This window comes from Mobula birostris, chromosome 5, assembly GCF_030028105.1.
Source record: "Mobula birostris isolate sMobBir1 chromosome 5, sMobBir1.hap1, whole genome shotgun sequence".
NCBI lineage: Eukaryota > Metazoa > Chordata > Chondrichthyes > Myliobatiformes > Myliobatidae > Mobula > Mobula birostris.
Window position 1 is genome coordinate 186,826,252 of NC_092374.1, and position 15,014 is coordinate 186,841,265.

A 15,014-nucleotide genomic window follows, 5' to 3' on the forward strand; every position below is an offset into this window, starting at 1 on the left:
GTAATAATAGTGGATTAGTAATAGTTTCCCTATATCTCTTCTGGATCATTTCTTCTGGTCCAAAATGTTGTATGTAAGCCTATGTAACAACCATTTGTAGGTGTTTATATCCTAACTTGTTCATACTTGCTCCTGCCCCAAAACATAATTATCCAATCCCTATGTATTTATTTACATAATGATCATTTTTTATCCCTTACCCAAATCTTTTCCTTTACTTGTATTAATTCTCTATTTTCCAAAAGAAAACAAAAACAGTAAACATTTAGACCAGGGGTGCTTACGTTAGCAATATTACTGTGCTGATGAGAAGAGCAGTATAAATCATTAGGAGAGTCATCTAAAGTCTGCTCGCATTGGGGTTATATATTCAATCCATTTATTCCAGATTTGATAAAATTTTTCTTTTTGAATTCTCAGTGAGTAAGTCAACTTTTCCATTTTAAATATTTCCAAGATAATTTCGTGCTAATCTTCTAATGTAGGTGGTATTGGATTTAGCCACTTTCTAGTGATTGATTTCTTACTTGCCGCGAAAAGGGCCTGCAGCAACTTTATATCTTCCTTCTGCTCAAGAAACAATACATGCCCCAAATAGAGCATCTCAATGGTCGTATAAATTCAATTAAAATGGTTTCCCTTCCTAGATTTCTAAATCTTTGTCAAAATCTCCACATTTTTCTTACATCAACTTTCTTTAAAGAATTGGACTCCATAATATTGTCTTATATCTGGAATTATAAGAATCACAGGATTTCAAAAATTCATTTACAAAAGCCCAAGTCTGAAACAGGACTGGGATTACCTGTATTTAGACACTATTATTGGGCTGTCAATGCTAGGGCTTTAATGTTTTGGCAACGGGGGGCTCCGGATAACCTAGCCCCTGGGGCTCCCTTGTGGCTATGTATGGAGTCTAACTCTGTTGTCAATTCCTCCTTGCCAGCCATGCTGTTCTCCAAGTTAGAGAGGCCTGGGACTTCAAAAAGTTTGAATTTTGTTTTGAAAAATTCCATCGGAATTCCAAATCAGATTAGGAGCGTTCTGAATTTACAAGAGACCTCTGTACAAACACCAATCTGTTTGAATCACTCCTTTCTACCCTGATGGTCAAATAAAACCTACCATGCTTGGAGGGAGAAGGGTCAAGTTTCTATTGAAGACCTGTACATAAAGGGACGGTTTGCAACATTTAGTCCGCTGAAAGAGAAATTTGAGCTGCCTCATTCGTACTTTTTTCGTTATTTGCAAATTAGACACTACATTCAATCTAAGATTTGTAATTTTGAAATCCTTCCAGGGAAACATATGTTTTTTGATATTTTAAAGAACCCTCCTGACTCCAGGCATCTTGTTTGTATGTTTGTTTGATAATTGCACTGTAGCGTCTACTGTGAAGATTAGAGATGCCTGGAGAAAGGAGTTGGGCATTGAATTATCTGAAGCTGCCTGGGATAAGTGTTTGTCTATGATACAGGCTTGCTCTGTTAACAGCAGGCACCAACTGATCCAGTTTAAAGTTGTCCACCGTCTCCATTACTCTAAACATAGATTGCACAGGATTTACCCTTCTGTCTCACCAATGTGTGATAGATGCCAAGGGACGGAGGCCATGTTGTCACACACCTTTTGGTTCTGCCCATTACTGACTGGATTTTGGTTCAAAATATTCGACTGGTACTCAAAGGCCTATAAAAGATCCTTCCCCTTGGAAGCTGGTCTCGCCATATTTGGCTGCTCGCAATCTACTATTTGTTTCCCTGCAGCCATACAACAGTCTCTGATGCTGGGGATGATTGTTGCCAAAAGACTTATCTTGAGGGAAAGGAAATCACCTTCTCCCCCTTCCTTTCGGAGATGGATGGCTGATATGATCTCAGTCATGCAGATAGAGAAACTTAGGTTCTCGAGAACCAATTCAATTAAAAACTTTCCAGCTATCTGGGATCCATTTCTTGCCTACCTAGATGAGACCGGGGGCGGATGAGCAAATTCCCCCCAGCTGATTTCTCATGGCCCTCATCTGAGATTTAATGTTTAGTATTTTTGAGCACTTTGTATAATAGGCATCCCTCTGATGTCATGTCTTTTTTTTTTTGCTTATTTCTTTTTTATACATGTCTGAGCTGGTATGTTTTCATTGATTTCATTGTTTTGTTCTTTGAAAATTTTGAAAATAAAGTATTTTAAAAAAAGGCAACTGAGGGCTAGCGAGGCCCCGGGGATAAGGTCGATGGCACAATCATATGGGTGGTGCGGAGGTAGGGAAAGGGCCGGTTGTTTACTGAATACATGTCCCAGGTCATGGTATTCACAAGATCACAAGACAAAGGAGCAGAAGTAGGCTATTCGGCCCATCGAGTCTGCTCTGCAGCTCCCCCATGAGCTAAACTATTCACCCATCTAGTTCCAATTTCCGGCTTTTTCCCCATATCCCTTGATACCCTGACTAATTAGATATCTGTCAATCTCCTCCTTAAACACCCTCAATGATCGGGCCTCCACAGCCACATGTGGCAACGAATTCCACAAATCCACGACCCTCTGGCTAAAAAAATTTCTCCTCATCTCTGTTTTAACTGGGTACCCTCTAATTCTAAGACTGTGGCCTCTTGTCCTGGACTCACCCACCAAGGGAAACAACCTTTCCACATCTACTCTGTCCAACCCTTTCAACATTCGAAACGTTTTTATGAGATCCCCTCTCATTCTTCTATACTCTAATGAATACAATCCAAGAGCCGACAGATGCTCGTCATATGTTAGCCCCTGCATTCCAGGAATCATCCTCGTAAATCTCCTCTGAACTCTCTCCAACATCAGTATATCCTTTCTAAGATAGGGGGCCCAAAACTGCACACAGTATTCCAAATGAGGTCTCACCAGTGCCCCATAGAGCCTCATCAACACCTCCTTACTCTTATACACTATTCCTCTTGAAATGAATGCCAACATAGCATTCGCTTTCCTTACCGCCAATCCAACTTGGTGGTTAACCTTTAGGGTATCCTGCACGAGGACCCCCAAGTCCCTTTGCACTTCCGATTTTTGAATTTTATCCCCTTCTAAATAATAATCTGCCCGATTATTTCTTCTTCCGAAATGTACAACCGTACATTTGTCAACATTGTATCTCATCTGCCATTTCTTTGCCCACTCTCCTAAACTAAGTCTTTCTGCAACCTTTCCGTTTCTTCAACATTTCCTGCTCCTCCACCTATCTTGGTGTCATCCGCAAACTTGGCCACAAAACCATTTAATCCATAATCCAAATTATCGATATACATCGTAAGAAGAAGCTGCCCCAACACCGACCCCTGCGGAACGCCACTAATAACCAGCAACCAATCAGAATAAGATCCCTTTATTCCCACCCTTTGCTTTCTGCCTATCAGCCAATGCTCCACCTATTCCAATATCTTTCCTGTAATTCCATGGGCTCTCATCTTATTAAGCAGCCTCATATGCGGCACCTTATCGAAGGCCTTTTGAAAATCCAAATACACAACATCCACAGCCTCTCCCTTGTCAATCTTATTCGAGATTACCTCAAAAAATTCCAATAAGTTGGTAAGGCAGGATCTTCCCTTCATGAAACAATGCTGGCTTCGGCCTATCTTGTCATGCACCTCGAGGTATTTCATAACCTCGTCCTTGAGGACTGACTCCAATATCTTTCCAACCACCGATGTCAGACTAATCGGTCTGTAATTTTCTTTTTGCTGCCTCCTTCCTTTCTTAAATAGCGGAACTACATTTGCGACCTTCCAGTCCTCCGGAACCATGCCAGATTCTATTGATCCCTGGAAGATCATTTCCAATGCTTCCAAAATCTCCAAAGCCACCTCCTTCAGAACCCTTGCGTGCACTTCATCCGGGCCGGGAGACTTATCTATTCTTAGTCCACTTAGCTTCCCAAGCACTTTCTCTCTAGTTATCTTGACTGTACCTAATTCTATTCCCTGATACCTCTGGCTATCAGGTATATTGCTCATGTCTTCTACTGTGAAGACTGATGCAAAATACTCATTCAATTCCTCCGCCATCTCTTTGTTATCCATTATAATTACTCCAGCATCATTTTCAATCGGTCCCATATCTACCCTTGTCACTCTTTTACTCTTCATATATTTAAAAACTGTTAGTATCCTTTTTTATGTTAATCAACAACTTCCTTTCATAATTCATCTTTTCTTTCCTAATGACTTTCTTAGTTTCTTTCTGTAAGTTTTTAAAGGTCTTCCGGTCCTCATTTTTCCCACTATTCTGTGAAGACTCGGGACAAATCGAAGGGCTCCGGGACAGGAAGGGTCGTGGTAGCTTCCCTGGGAGATGGGGCTGACCTCAGACGGTTGGCATGGCAAGACTGGCTACATTTGGCTATCCTCCCAGTAGACCAGTCGATGTGGGGATTGTGTTAGGTCAGCCATGGATACCCTAGAACTACCGGGACTTGAGGGGAATGAATGAGACTGAATCGTACCTCCTCCCGATGGTTGCCGGATAGGATCAATGTCAGGGCTTACAGTGGGTCACCTGAGCCAGCAGTTTTCCGTCCAGGGCCCAGGCCTCCAGGTGGATGGTTAGCGGCTCGCAAGGAATTCCAGCCTGGTTGGCTATCTCTTCGTCCAGCAGGTTGCCCTCAGCACCGGAATCCACCGAATTCGATAGGGACAGGGACAGTCGTTAGTAATTCATGGTAGCCGGGATCTGCATCCGAGTCTGGGGGGGTTGAAGGGAGTATCGTCTGGCTCACCAAGGCCCCCTTTTCACTGGTGAGCCCTCCCTTTTGGCTGCTGTATCCTGGATCAGAGAGTCCAGACAGTCCGGGTCGTCCCTCGCTGCCAGTTCATCCTTGACCTTGTCCGAGAGACCCTGTCAAGACACCTCCTGTAGGGCCTCGTCATTCCACCCTGAGTCTGCGGCTAAGGTCCGGAACTCGATGGGATACCTTGCTACGCTTCGCAAACTCTGACAAAGAGTCAGCAAGCGTTTAGCGGCTTCCTTATCGCGAATGGGTTGTTCGAAGACCTTCCTCATTTCAGCAACAAAGGAGGGGAAGGAGGAACAAACCTCTGGTCGGTTATCCCATATTGTGGTTCCCAAGCCATGGCACCCCTCGTAACAGCCCCGTGATGTACGCAATCTTGGATTTATCGGAAGTGTAGGTACATGGCTGCAGTTCAAAGACCAGAGAGCATTGTAACAGGAAGGCCCGGCACCTCCCTGGGTCCCCAGCCTAGGGTTCGGGCTTGGGTACATATGGCTCTCGAGGGGACTGTGTTGCTGATCCCAGTGTTATTGCTGTAGTGAATGTAGAATCTGTTTCCAGGAGAGTCTATACCCAAACTCTTGCGTTTGGAGAGAATCCAGGAGCAATGGTAGACTTAGAACTGACAGTACTAAGAACAATGAAACAAGGTTACTCACACCAGAGTCAACCAACAAACTGGCAGCTCCTCGTTGTGATCACAGGGTCTTTATCCTGCATTTTCTGATGGAAAGCAGGTGTGTGTAGTTTGTGGAACCTGGGAATGATTGGAAATTAAACGAGGGGATTGAGGCCCAATTCCTGAGGTAAATAGTAAGGTGGGGAATTGCCAGGGGGACCATGACAAGAAAATCTGCAGATGCTGGAAATCTGAGGAATAAACACAAAATAATGGAGGAACTCGGCAGGCCAGGCAGAAAAAAGTAGAGTCAATGTTTCAGGCCGAAACCCTTCGGCAGGACCATTTTGTGTGTGTAACTCCTTTACCTTCACAGATGCTGCCAAACCACTGAGTTCCTCCAGCAACTTGTTTTTCGTTCTGATCCCAGTGACATCAGTCTCCTGGCTTCGTGGGGACTTGTGGGTCAGACTATTCATCAGTCTCCTGTCTCTATGGAGACTTGTGCTTCAGACTATTCATCAGTCTCTCTCCTTCCTCTTTGTCAATAGACAATAGACAATAGGTGCAGGAGTAGGCCATTCGGCCCTTCGAGCCAGCACCGCCATTCACTGTGATCATGGCTGATCATCCACAATCAGTATCCAGTTCCTGCCTTATCCCCATAACCTTTGATTCCGCTATCTTTAGGAGCTCTATCCATCTCTTTCTTGAAAGCATCCAGGGATTTGGCTTCCACAGCCTTCTGGGGCAGAGCATTCCATATATCCACCACTCTCTGGGTGAAAAAGTTTTTCCTCAACTCCGTTCTAAATGGCCTACCCCTTATTCTTAAACTGTGGCCTCTGGTTCTGGACTCACCCATCAGCAGGAACATGCTTCCTGCCTCCAGCATGTCCAATCCCTTAATAATCTTACATGTTTCAATAAGATCCCCTCTCAGCCTTCTAAATTCCAGAGTACACAAGCCCAGTCACTCCAATCTTTCAACATATGTCAGTCCCACCATCCCGGGAATTTACCTTGTGAACCTATGCTGCACTCCCTCAATAGCAAAAATGTCCTTCCTCAAATTTGGAGACCAAAACTGCACACAGTACTCCAGGTGTGGTCTACCAGGGCCCTGTGCAACTGCAGAAGGACCTCTTTGCTCTTATACTTAATTCCCCTTGTTATGAAGGCCAACATGCCATTAGCTTTCTTCAATGCCTGCTGTACTTGCTTGCTTTCAGTGACTGATGTACAAGAACACCTACATCTCGTTGTACTTCCCCTTTTCCTAACTTGACTCCATTTAGATAACAATCAGCCTTCCCATTCTTACCACCAAAGTGGATAACCTCACATTTATCCACATTAAACTGCATCTGCCCACTCACCCAGCCTGTCCAAGTCACCCTGCATTCTCATAACATCCTCCTCACATTTCACACTGCCACCCAGCTTTGTGTCATGGGCAAATTTGCTAATGTTACTTTTAATTCCCTCATCTAAATCATTAATATATATTGTAAACAGCTGCGGTCCCAGCACTGAACCCTGCGGTACCCCACTGGTCACGGTCTGCCATTCCGAAAGGGACCCGTTAATCGCTACTCTTTGTTTTCTGTCAGCCAGTCAATTTTCAATCCATGTCAGTACTCTGTCCCCAATACCATGTGCTCTAATTTTGCCCACTAATCTCCTATGTGAGACTTTATCAAAGGCTTTCTGAAAGTCCAGGTACACTACATCCACTGGCTCTCCCTTGTCCATTTTCATAGTTACATCCTCAAAAAATTCCAGAAGATTAGTCAAGCACGATTTCCCCTTCGTAAATCCATGCTGACTCGGACCGATCCTGTTACTGCTATCCAGATATCCAGATTGTCCTTGCTGCCCATCATGGAATTTTATCTCAGTCTCGATTTTATCCCACTACCTCCCCACATTAAACTAACCCTTGAAGCATACCTTCCATTCATTACCAATTTCTCTTCCAGCACTGAATGTTAGCAAATTTGACAGGACTGATCTTCCACCTATTAAACCTCTAACATTACCCCTCTCATAGACCAACCACTAACCACTCCCCCCACAGCCCACACCCAACTTCAAGATTCCCACGATCATTGTAATTGAGTTTCTCCATCACCAGCCTACCTTTCCCATTCACAAATCCTTGTTAGCATCTCCTAAGTCAGTGGCAAATTTGATGTTTGAATGTCTGGGTTCCTAGTCCTGTTACAGTAGTGAAGCAGTTTTGGTCACCCTCCTACAGGAGAGATGCCATCAACTGGAAAGTGTGCACAGGAGAATTGAGGATGTTGCCAGGACCTATAGAGTCATAGAAAAGTACAGCACAGAAACAGGCCCTTTGGCCCATCTAGTCTATGCTGAACCATTTAAACTGCCTACTCCCACTGACCTGCACCTGGACCATAGCCCTCATTCCCCTACCATCCATGTATCTATCCAAACTTCCCTTAAACATTGAAATCGGGCTCGCATGCACCACTTGTGCTGGCACTTCAATGCAGACTCTCACGACTCCCTGAATGAACAAGTTTCCTCTTAAACTTTCACCTTCAACTTTCCACCTTTCACCTTTCCAGTTTAAGATGGTGCTACCAAAGGCACGAAACAGCTCACTAGCAGTTCGAAAGCAAAGGAATTCAATTAAAACCATTGTTAATAACACCCTATTTTAAATAAATTGTGGTAAACTACCACCGCAAGCAATGAGGAAGTGAGTGAAGGCAAAGCAAATTCACGGGATGTGCGCTGTAAAATCAACGCACTTGGAGTTGGAGCCGTGTTGGTTGGAGTGAATGATTCGGAGGGGAGAAGACGGGTCAGAGGAGTTCCAATGTCCATCTAACTAACCCGGGTATGAGGATGGATCGCTCTAAGCACTGAGCCAAATTGCAGCGGTCGAGAATGGCTTCTTCTGCAGCTAAATCTAGGCCCGTAGTGATTCACCAGTAGCAGGGCCCAGGTTCTAATTCCAACAACTTCAACCACTGAGGTTCGGAGGTTCAAAGGACTTTTTTGTGGGTTAATATATTCTTTTACTTTCTTATGAACGTGTTTTTTTATTCTCTGCACATTGGGTGTTAGACTTTTTTCAAATGTATGGGGTTAGTGTTTGTGTTTCTTTGTTTCATGGCTGCCTGTTAAGAGACAAATTTCGAGGTTGTATGATGTATGCATACTTTGATAACAAAATGTACTTTGAATTGAAACACCGGCTTAGATAGTCTGGGGGTTTCTCTCTCCGCGATGCTAAGGCTGTGAGACTGCTCCTGGTTGCTGTGCTTTGTGTCTGTGAACTTTACAGCTATTTACCCTGTTAAAATGATGAAGTGAATACTGAGGCTTTGGGTCTACTCTGGGCTGTTCCAGGGTTTTGGATCTAAAGACTCAATTTGGTTGGGAATGCTGTTGTTGTTGCTCGCTTCTCTTGTTTATATGATTTGTTTTGGTGTTTCTTTTTCTCTTTCTCTCTGGGCACTGGGAAGTTGGTCTCATTTTCTTCAATTGGGTTCTTTGTGACTGCCTGTAAGCAAACAAATCTCAACGTTGTATAATTGATACATTCTTTGATTATAAATGCATTTTGAAACTTTGATATTTGAAACTTAACCCATGATCTCTATTTGTCGATCCACCCAGCCTCAGTGGAAAAAACCTGTTTGTATTTACCCTATCTATACCCACCATTATTTTGTATACCTGTCAAATCTCCCCCCCAAACTTCAACGTTCCAAGGAATAAAGTCCTAACTTATTCAATCTTTCCTTATAACTCAGATCCTCCAATATCCTTGCAAATTTTCTCTGCACTCTTTCAACCTTATTTACATCTTTTCTGTTGGTAGATGACCAAACTGCACACAGTACTCCAAATTGGGCCTCACCAATTTTGTATACAACTTCAACCTAACATCCCACTCCTGTACTCAATATATTGACTTAAGACGACCAATGTGCTGAAAGGTTTCTTTATGACCCTCTCTTACTGTGACACCTCTTTCAATGAATTTTGGACCTGTATTCCCAGATCCCTTTGTTTTACCACACTCCTCAGTGCCCGACCATTCTCTGTGTAAGACCTGCCCTGGTTGGTCCTCCCAAAGTGCATCACCCAGCACTTGTCTGCATTAAATTCCATCTGCCATTTTTCAGCCCATTTTTCCAGCTGGCCCAGATCCCCCTGCAAGCAATGATAGCCTTCCTCACTGTCCACGGCACCCCCACGCTCGGTGTCAGCCGCAAACTTACTGATCCAGTGAATCACATCATCAACCAGATTGTTGACATAGATGACAAACAACAACAGACCCAGCACCGATCCCTGTGGAAATAAATTTTCAACACAAATTATAGTTCAAAAATAGTAGCGAAACATCCAGCTCCTGGCATTAATGTAATGAAAAGTCCTCTTTCAAAATTACTTACATCTTTCCTGCAGGTAGGTGACCAAAACTGCACACAGTACTCCAAATTAGACCTTACCAAAGTTTTAGACAACTTCAACCTAAGCATCTCCTGTACTCAATACATTGATTTATGAAGGCCAATGTGCCAAAAGCTTTCTTTATGACCCTATCTACCCATGACTCCACTTTCCTTGGATTATGGACCTGTATTCCCAGATCCCTTTGTTCTACCATACTCCTCAGTGCCCTACCATGCACTCCTAATCCTGGTGTCATCTGCATATTTACTGATCCAGTTAACCACATTATCATCCTGATCAGTGATATTGATGAGAAACAACGGACCCAGTGTTGATCCTGTGACACTCCACTAGTCACAGTCCTCCAGTCAGAGAGGTAACCACTATCTGGCTTCTCCCACAAAGCCAATGTCCAATCAATATACTATCTCATCCTGAAAGCCAAGTGTCTGAACCTTTCTGACCAACCTCCAATGTGGGACCATGTCAAATGCCTTGCTAAGGTCCATGTAGATAACATCTACATCCACTGCCTTGCCTTCATCAGCTTTCCTGCAGATCTCAGACAATCTCACCTGGTCCAGGAACACCACTGGGATTGTGAAACGGGCCCAGCAGAGATTGCACTTTCTGAGGAAGCTTAAACAAGCATCACTCCCCACTAACATCTTAACTACATTCTACAGAGGCGTGGTTGAGAGTGTGCTGACCTTTTGCATCACAACCTGGTACTCCAGCTGCAGTGCTGTCGACAAAAAAGCCTTGCAGAGGGTGGTTAGGGGAGCAGAGAAGGTTATTGGGGTCTCCCCACCTTCTGTCCAAGACCTCTTTCAGAGTCAATGCCTCCAGAAGACACAGTACATCATTAAAGACCCCTCACACCCTCTCCATGAACTGTTTGTTCTTCCGCCATCAGGCAAACGTTACCAGGAGCATCAAAACTAAAAGCACAAGGCTACTAAACAGCTTCCTCCCACAGGCAGTCAGACTGCTAAATAGCTGCTCTACCTGACTCTGCTTTGGACACTTTTAACTTGCACTGGACACTTATAAACTTGATTTTAACTGACATATGACTGTTGTGTTTTACTATTTATTGTTATGTTTATTATTTAGTGTTGCGTTTGTTATGTTATGATTGCACTGCTCCTGGGAAACGCTGTCTCATTCTGCCCTGCAGAGCCGATGTACGGTTAAAATGACAATAAAGTTTTTTTGAATCTTTGAATCTTTGTATGAACTACAAAGAGAGGTTCGGCAAACTCCGATTGTCTTAACTGGAGTGTCAGAGGCTGGGGGGTGGGTGGGGGGGGTACCTGACAGAAGTTTATAAAATTATGAGAAGAGTAGATAGGGTAGACAGTCAGTCTTTTTCCCAGGGTGGAAATGTCAAAAACTAGAGTGCCAATTGTTCAAAGTTCAATGTCAATTTTATTATCAATGTACATAAATATCACCATATACAACCCTGAGATTCATTGTCTTGTGTGCTGCCCTGAAAATCTCTAGAATAGTAACTATAACAGGATCAATGAAAGCTCAACCACAGTGCAGAAGACAACAACTGCAAATAAATAACAAGTACATGAGATAATGAGACAGAGTTATTGAAAGTGAGATCATTGGTTGTGGGAACATTTCAAGATGGGACAAGTGAAGTTGAGTGTAGTTATCCTCTGTTGTTCAAGAGCCTGATGGTTGAGGGGTAGTAACTGTTCTTGAACCTGGTGGTGCGAGTCCTGAGGCTCTTGTACCTTCTACCTGATGGCCACAGTGAGAAGGGAGCATGACCTGGTTGGTGGGAATCCCTGATGATGGATGCTGCTTTCCTACGACAGTGTTTCATGTAGATGTGCTCAATGGTTCAGAGGGATTTACCCGCGATGAATCTGTTACTTTGTGTCGAGTTTTCCGTTCAAAGTCATTAGTATTTCCATACCAGGCTATGATGCAGCCAGTCAATAAACTCTCCACGACACATCTATAGAAGTGTCGAAGTTAGAAACAGAAGTTTGTCAAACTTCTAGATGTCATGCTGAATCTCTGCCAACTGCTGAGGAAATGGGACAGGCACTGCCAGGCTTTCTCCAGAATTGCATTTACATGCTGGACTCAGGACAGATCCTCTGAAATAGTAGCACCCAGGAATTTAAAACTGCTGACCCTCTCCGCCTCTGATCCTCTGATGAGGACTGGCTCATGGACCTCTGGATTCCTTCTCCTGAAGTCTGTCATCAATTCCTTGGTCTTTCTGATATTGAGTGAGAAGTTGTTGTCATGACACCACTCAGCCAGATTTTCAGTCTCCCTCCTGTATGCTGATTCATCAATACTTTGATTTGGCCTGTGACAGTGGTGTTGTCAGCAAACCTGAATGTGGCATTGGAACTGTGCTCGGCCACACAGTCATCAGTGTAAAGCAGGTAGAGCAGGGTCTAAGCTCACAGCCCTGTGGTACACCTGTGCTGATGGAGATCTTGGAGGAGATGTTGTTGCCAGTCCGAAGTGACTGAGATTTACAAGTGAGGAAATTCAGGATCCAATTGCACAGGGAGGCCAAGGTCTTGTAGCTTATTGATTAGATTTGAGGGGACAATGGTATTGAACACTGAACTGTAGATAATAATGAACATCCTGATGTCTGCATCTTTGCTGTCTTGATGTACCAGGATTAAGTGAAGAGCCAATGAGATGGCATCTGCTGTGGACCTGTTGCTCCGGTAGGCAAGTTGGAGAGGATCCAAGAAACCTCTCAGGCAGGAGCTGATATGTTTCATCACCAACCTCTCAAAACACGTCATCACTATCGATGTACCTCAGTGCAACTGGGTGATAGACATTGAAGCAGATTACCACGCTCTTCTTGAGCACCAATATAAATGAAGCCTGCTTGATGCAGGTGGTACCACACACTGCTGAAGCAAGATGTTAAAGATCTCAGTGAACACACCAGCCAGTTGATCAGCATTTTAGTACGTAGCCAGTTACCCAGTCCAGTCCAGACGCTTTCCTGGGATTCACCTTTCTGAAGACAACCCGCACTTCAGATCATCGGATCATCAGGGGATGTGGGAGTTTTCGATGGTTCCTCCATGTTCTGATGGGCAACGTGAACAGAGAAGACATTGAGCTCATCTGGAAGTGAAGCTCTGCTGTCTCCCACGTCACTTGATTTAACTTTATAAGAGCTGATAGCATTCAAACCCTGCCACAGCTCTCGAGGATCCCATCGCTGCTTCAAGTTTGGTTTGGAACTTCACGTCAAGTGTCTCCAGATCTTCTACCTCCTCCTCGATCTTAGCAATAAGAAGAGAGCATTCCTGAGTGATGGGGGACCTTAATGGTCGATGCCATCTTCTTGAGGCATCCTTTAAAAAATTTCCTGGGTGCTGGGGAAGCTGGTGCCCATGATGGAGCTGACTGAGTTTACATCTTTTTGCAGCTTATTCCGACCCTGTGCAGTGACCCCTCACACCAGACGGTGATGCACCCAGTTAGAAAGCTCTTCACAGTGCATCTGTAGAAAGTTGTGAGTGTCTTTGGTGACATACCGGCTGTCCTCAAATTCCTCAAGAAATATAGCCGCTGTCGTGCCTTCTTTGTAATTGTATCAAGATGCTGGTCCAGGACAGATCCTCAGAGACGTTGGCACCCAGCAACTTGAAACTGCTCACCCTCAGCAAGCTGTTTACTGTCTACATGTGCTGCACACTACATGCACCCTGAATTGTGTTTTATTAATGTATTTGTGGTAATATTTTGTGTTCTGCACTGTCAGTGATGTGTGTTTTGTGGGTGCACCGTGGTCTGGAGGAATATTTGTTTTGTTTGGTTGTATTATGTGCAGTCAGATGACAATAAACATGAACTTGAACGTGTCCTATTTAACTGAAGATAACTTTATCTCTTGTACAGTCAGTTCACTCTACAATACATGTGACATTCAGTTACCTTCTCTAATTACTTGCTGAAGCTGAAATTGAGACAGTTACTAATGATACCCAGTGAACCCAGCTCCCTCTGCATCTGCAGCCTCTCCCCATTTCAATAATACACTCCTTCGTTTTCCCTGAGAAAATGAACAATTCCACATTCTGCCACCTTACACTCCATTTGTCAATGATTTGCCCATTCTCATCACTCTGTCCCTTTGGACCCTCCACATGTTCTTATCACAATTTACTTTCCTCCTTATGCTGGTATCAAATTTAACCACCATATCATTGGAACCTTCGTCTCCCACAGCAAGAACATTACAGAAAATTATGAAAATCTCTGTTCCCAGAAACAAACACAGCAGCATCCATTTTTACATCCAGACAACCAGAAAAGACCCACTTATGTCGACTGTCTTCTTCCTGTTTTACATTCTCCACAATAATCTTTGATATTACACAGTAAATGTTCACTGGAAATCTAAACACAGCAGATCCACCTTTACCCACAGCATGTTATCACTGTAAAAAGAGGCCAATAAATAGATCAAGCATGATCTCCCTCTCACTAAACCATGTTAATGTTTACTGTTTTAGGTGTCCTGTTATTATGCCTAATGATTAAAATCTCATCTGTGTCTCAGAACCTGCTAAATCTTTATACCTCACATTCCCTGACCCAGTTCTACAACAGTTTAGTCCAGATACATTTGAAATTTCTTCACTTCTCTAACTCTTCTCCTGTGAACTCCTGATCTTCATCACTCCACTACTGGTGTGTGTGCTTTGATTTACCACAAAGACCAAACTCTGAGTTTCCCTGTCTGAAACTCTGCACTTGCTCCTTCTTTCAAACCGAACTCTATGTTCAGTCCAGGGTCACCTGCATCATTATTGTTCCCTGCAACTTGCTGACATATTATTTTGCAATTTGCCTCTGAAGCTTCACAGTACTTTTCATTATATTAATGCCAGGAGCTGGAGGTTTTGCAACTATTCTTGAACTATAATCTGTGTTGAAAGTTTATTTGTGATGTGGACTTGGCCAGGAAGCTCTTGAGTGAGGACATGAGGAAGGAATAACAATATTTTGATGTTTTATATGCTGGAAAGGAACTTGGGGGTAAAAGCCACAGAGCTGAAATCTGCTGTTGAATGAAAATGTTGTTGTAAGTATCCAAGAGAGACACAAGAGAGACAGTCCTACCCCTTCCCAACCTTGCCACTATCAGGATCATGGGGGAAACTT

At 43.6% G+C, this 15,014-nt stretch overlaps 1 protein-coding gene across 2 annotated transcripts in view; it reads right to left on the reverse strand.

Moving 5' to 3' along the window:
• Window positions 1-15,014, reverse strand: part of LOC140198136 (uncharacterized) — a 187,348-nt gene that overhangs the window by 86,858 nt on the left and 85,476 nt on the right. The window lies entirely within an intron of this gene.